Source organism: Heloderma suspectum, chromosome 17 (assembly GCF_057233095.1).
Source record: "Heloderma suspectum isolate Gila_16-S chromosome 17, 16-S_ref, whole genome shotgun sequence".
Taxonomy (NCBI): Eukaryota; Metazoa; Chordata; class Lepidosauria; order Squamata; family Helodermatidae; genus Heloderma; species Heloderma suspectum.
In genome coordinates, this window is record NC_139474.1 from 17,344,035 (window position 1) to 17,350,334 (window position 6,300).

Here is a 6,300-nt window from a genome sequence, read left to right on the forward strand (position 1 = left end):
GGAAAGATGTTGGTTTCCTGTCCACTGGGCACAGGAGACCCAGGGCCAGACGAGATGCAACGTTAATCGATTTATTAGCCTTTGTGTGATTTAAAAAAAAAAAAAATCAAGGAATACCAAGCATGGGGGGAACAACAACTGAAATCAGGACTGTTGTACAGAGGAGAGGGGCTTAAAGGAATGGTGTAGTGGAGGAAGGGGTGGCAGGGGTGAAGTCCTACGACTTTCTTTATTAGCAGGAACACCCACATCATCTGCAAGCCCCCTCACACTTCTCTGTTCCCTCTGAGCTGAGCTGTGATCCCCACAGTAGCTGTGGGGGAATTAACATCTCCCTCTCTCATAATACCAGACCCCAAAGGGATCCTCCCATGAAGCTGATCAGTGGTGAGATATCAGGAGGGGAGGGGGGACACAACTCCCATGTTCCTTAACCAGGCCCCAGCCCTGCTTGATTGTTTCTCGAAGGGCAGAACTAGTCGTGAGCTTAAATGCATCTTTGCATTTCACATGCTTGGGCTGTTCATAGAATCATAGAATAGTAGGGTTGGAAGGGGCCTATAAGACCATCAAGTCCAACCCCCTGCTCAGTGAAGGAATCCCAGTCAGAGCATCCCTGAGAGGTGGCCGTCCAGCCTCATCTTGAATGCCTCCAGTGTGGGAGAGCCCACCGCCTCCCTAGGGAATGGGTCCCATTGTTGTATTGCTCCAAGAGTCAGGACGTTTCTCCTAATGCTCAGCCGGAATCTGGCTTCCTGTCACTTGAGCCCATGATTCCGGGTCCTGCACTCTGGGATGATGGAGAAGAGATCCTGGCCTTCCTCTCTGGGACAGCCTTTCAAGGACTTGAAGAGCGCTATCCTATCTCCCCTCGGTCTCCTCTTCTCAAGGCTAAACATGCCCAGTTCTTTCTGTCTCTCCTCATAGGGCTTTGTTTCCAGTCCCCTGGTCATCTTCGTTGCCCGCCTCTGAACCCTCTCCAGCTTGTCTGCAAATGCACCCGGCCTCCGCTGGGCAGGGGGTGCGGGGTGGGGGAGATAATCATCAGGATCACAGCTCCTCCCCTGCTGAGATCCTGAGGAAAATGCCTCCCCTGAAAGTGCAGTGTGGGGGGATCTCCCATTAAGACCTGTGGGGGATTTCCCCCACAAAGCAAAATACTGGCTCTGGAGGACAGGTTTTCCTCAGGACCTCACCAGGGAGAGGGGGAACTTAAATTTGCTGCAATCCCACCACTGTTGCTCTTTGCAAATCTTAAAGGCAAAGGCACGTTCAACATTACGTCTAGTTAGCGGCGCCATCTGGGTCGGGCTTTGAGGCGGCAGAGTCCAGCCCCAGTCAGCAAAACAACCAACAGGGCTGGCTGACACACATTTTGAAGGAAGGGATGTAATGCGCATTACCATCGAAAGAGCCCCTGCCCCCGTTCAGACAATCGAGTCCAGAGTCTAAAATGACCCAGCTGCAGGCCTGCATCCAGCTGTTCGGCCCGGATTCGTCCCAGAGAGAGCAAATGCGGAGATTATGCCGGGAGGTTGTTATATCAGTGTGAACCAGCAGAGGGAATGCTTGGACCAGTGGCGTAGCTGTTCAAATCTCGCCTTGCTTAATTCTCTGGAAAAGGCAAATGTTGTTTCCCTGTTGTTGGCAAACGTTCTTGCCTTCTCACTTTCCAGTGTCCACCCTGTGCCTGGGTAGGCGTGCCAAGTTTTAACTTGGCAAATTAATTGTGGGCAGGACAGCCATTCACCCATATTAATAGGGCGAAACTGGTTAGACATCAATGAACTTATTCTGACCACTGTAATATAATCGTCAGAACCAGTCACATCACAACAATTAACACTTAACAATTCACATCAAGTGCAGAATTAAAGAGAGAGAGAGAGAAAACAGGTCTACTAATCCTATATAGCAATTTCAGCTGATATTATTTTTTATAATGAAAAGCATACACTATTTAGAAGAAGAAGAAGACGTGAAAGGTTGTCACAGAGAAGAAGGCCAGGATCTCTTCTTGATCATCCCAGAGTGCAGGACACAGAATAATGGGCTCAAGTGACAGGAAGCCGGATTCCGGCTGAACATCAGGAAAAACTGCCTGACTGTTAGAGCATTACGACAATGGAACCCATGACCTAGGGAGGTGGTGGGCTCTCCCAGACTGGAGGCGTTCAAGACGAGGCTGGACAGGCATCTGTCAGGGATGCTCTGACCTGGATTCCTGCATTGAGCAGGGGGTTGTACTCGATGGCCTGGTAGGCCCCTTCCAACCCTACTATTCTGTGATTCCATGATTCTAAGAAGAGCCCTTTGAGTATTGGGAGCTGACTAGAAAAGGTTGGTAAAGGGTTTCTGGCTAGCCAAAGGTAAGGTTGCCAACTGTTTAATCAGCCACAGTGCCTGTGCCTTAAAAAAAAAAGTCATGGTGTGCAAACACAAACAGCTGAAAAGCTACGATTTTTCCACATGCTGTGAAGAGTTTCCCCTGCTGATGTCTACGCTTCACATTAAAGGCACAGGAGCAGGTCAGTTGATAACCAAGCAGAAGCAACTCCTTGGACAGGTGTTTTGGGGGGACTAATACCGCTTGTGTCTCTTAGAGATGTAGGAGAAACCCCCCAACAGATTAAATGAGTTCAGGTTTCTATGAATCCAACCTGCGGATTTCACAGCAGGCCAGCTTTTTCTGAGACATACCAGTTCTGTGGGCTTGCAGAGCAGTTTTTCACGGGGGGGGGGGGGCGGGGGTTGCACTAATTTGCATAGTGCTAATATGAATATTAGCGCAAGCGCGCATTAGCGCTAATGTGAATTAGTGCAACTAGAACGTAACTTTCCGGTAAAAAAATACCCAATTCTGTCAATGAGCGGATGACAGAATGAAAGATGCCTGATAATCTGTCAAACACAGACAGAATGGGTTTAACAAATTCTGCGCTTCCCGAGTGTCTCTACTAGCTTCCCTTCTGCTCCACCTATACATTGGTAAAAACAACAGATTTATGCATGTGCCCTGCCATGGATGTTTTATTTATGGCATAAGCAGCAACCAAAGACTGGATGGTCTTCAAGGCAGGACCTAAGCTAAAGTTAGGAAGTGAGATGAGAGGAACTGGAGTTGGAAGATTACGGTGCCAAGGGAGGAATATGCTCAAAGCAGGTAGGCGGACTTTGGCGGGACGGAGGAAGCATAACTGTATTGTGTCCAGTGAATTGTGATGGTATTTGCTAGGGGGGTTAAACCAGGCAGGCAGAATCTCAGACCTGGGGGCCAAATCCGGGGTTCTCCAGATGGCCACACCCTCTTTCCTCTGGCCACACCCCCTCCCCTCTGGCCACTTACCTTTTCCGGGTTTCCCAGCTTTCCTGCAGTTTCTTCCCCATTCCCAAAGGTTAAAATGCCTCTCCTGAAGCATCGTTCCTGGCAGGAAGAGCTGTAAGCTAAAATAGGGCGGTATTTTGGCCCTGCCCCTTTTTCCTTTGGCCCCGCCCATTACTGGAAGGCGGCCGCCGAGAGCTTCTCTGACATGGGATTTGGCCCTCCGGCCGAAAGAGGTTCAAAACACCCCTGGATAAAAGAACCTAAACAAAGGGAAATGAACATGAAACCTGACCGAGAGGCTGAGTGAATGTGCCTCTTGGCATGTGCAGAGTGCACACCCTCCCCACGGTGTTATCCAACCAGATCAAGTCTAGGCAGATTTACCAATGAATGTGGAAGTACGATATTCATGTGGAAGCGAAGGATCTGGTATCTGTGGCAGAATTCTTGAGAATCTCAGCTTCCCATGTGAAAAGCCAAGGTTGTAGTCCTTATGGATGCAAAGATGACAGAGCACCTTTCCTTGGCGGTAACTTCTTTTGGCATTTTGGCCCTGCCCCCTTTGCCCCTCCCCCTTTACCCCACCTACTTTGCCTCCCCCCCCCCTTACAACGCAGCCCCGGGGAGTTTCTCCAAAATGAAATTCAGGCCTCAGGCTGAAAGAGTTTCTCCTCCCCCGGGTTCAGATGCTTAATTATCCATTGATGAAAGTGTGGTTCACTAGTTAATTATGGCCACCACCCATCTGGGAATTTTCTTATGCAAGTGTCGGGGCGATGCACGTGCCAGAGCCCCACAGCTCCACAGACAAGCACCGGCTTTGCATATAGGAAGTCCCGAGTTCAGTTTCCTGGTGGTGTCCACAGCTAGAAGGATGAGGTAGTATTGCAGCTGAAGAATTTAAAAGGAGCCCTGCTGGGTCTGACCAAAGGCCTCTCTGGTCCAGCATTCTGTTCCCATAAAGACCAACCAGGGGCCCCAGTGGAAGCCCACCAGCAGGACCAGTAGTGTACTGGTGAATTTGGTGCTTCATCATGACCGTCCCCATAGCATGGTCTGAAAGCAAATGAGGCAGCCCCCTTGCTGAAGCTAAGCAGGTCTGGGTCTGGTCAGTGCTTGAAGGGGAGACCACCGGGGAGCCACGTATTGCCACCTTGAGTTCCACAATGGAAGAAAGGTGGGATATAAATGTAATAAATAAATAAAATACAGCCACACCCCCAAGGAGAGTCCCAAAATGCAGGCTGCTGTGTTGATTGCTATCAACAAACTGGTTCTAGGACTTTTCATTAGCTAGGAGCACGTATTTTGTAAAGAAAATGGCTCAATTGCCCATTAAAGACCAAACCACCCCCAAAATACTTTGCATTACAATTAAGGGACAATATCATAGAATCATAGAATAGTAGGGTTGGAAGGGGCCTACAAGGCCATCGAGTCCAACCCCCTGCCCAATGCAGGAATCCAAGTCAGAGCATCCCTGACAGGTGGCTGTCCAGCCTCGTCTTGAAGGCCTCCAGTGTGGGAGAGCCCACCGCCTCCCTAGGGAATGGATTCCATTGTTGTATTGCTCTTAACAGTAAGGAGGTTTTTCCTGATGTTCAGCCGGAATCCAGCTTCCTGTCACTTGAGCCCATTCTTCCGTGTCCTGCACTCCGGGATGACGGAGAAGAGATCCTGGCCTTCCTCTCTGGGACAACCTTTCAAGGACTTGAAGAGCGCTATCCTATCTCCCCTCAGTCTCCTCTTCTCAAGGCTAAATATGCCCAGTTCTTTCACTCTCTCTTCATAGGGCTTTGTTTCCAGTCCCCTGATCATCTTTGTTGCCCTCCTCTGAACCCTCTCCAGCTTGTCCGCATCCTTCTTAAAATGTGGCGCTCAGAACTGGACACAGTACTCCAGATGAGGCTAACCAATATATTGGCTAGCTGTTCAGGCTGAGTATGTACAGCAGCCTTTCCCAACCTGGTGCCCTCCAGATGTTGTTGGACTACAGCTGCCATCATCCCAGATCACCTGGAGGACACCAGGAGCGATGGACCAATCTGTTAATTTTGGTTTCTGTCAGTTTCTCCTATTTCCAGAGCTATTCAACATGAGGCATTTATCATGCACTCATCATTTCCTACTCACAGTTGTTTACAGGCTCTTTAGGCAACGTTGTGACCCTCCAGTTTTGCTTCTGTTTTTAAACAGTGCTTTCAGCGAGGTTTTTTTCAGAGCAGGAAAAATGCAGTATTATTTGTGAAAGCAAAATAAAATGCTTTTTCCTACTTGCGTAATCACACTATTCCACTACACCACAGTGCCACCTAGAGGTTATGGAGAGGAAAAGCAGGAAAGGAAACACTCTTTGTGCAGTGCTCAGATCTCAATTCTGCGACGAAACCAAACATATTAACAGCGGATTAACAGCCTCGTGTAGAAAAGCTCCTGATCTTAAATTTGGTTGAAGGGTGGGCAGGTCAGACAGTTTTGGTTTCTCCTGCATTCAAATTTTTCCAATCTCTGGAATATAAGAATGTTGCGAATTTTGGTAAATTCGGATCAAAACCAAATTGAAATGAAATTATTTCCCATCTGCACCAGCTGAATTCAACAGACACAGCTATGGATTGGACCATGTTTAGCCTGTCTGCCATGTAGCTGTTAAAGATGAGAAAAAGAGGTGGCAACCCTAATTCAGCACCATAAACTTCTAAGAACTAAACCTTGGGCCTGCATGGGGCTTCACCATGCCGAATGGCTCGGAATTTCAGCCATCCATTACACTTCACGTGAAGAAGCCCTTTCTAGTGATGGGCAAACTTACCCCAAATGGATTTGTTCTTTCCTCGGAAAGCAACAAATTCATCTGTCTAATCTCGGACACGGCTGCTCCTTTCATTTGTGATTTCGTTCTGTGTAGACGAGACCTTGCACAGGCGCGGTATCCAACTGTGCCTTGGGAGCCGTCGTTTGGGATGACGTGGTGC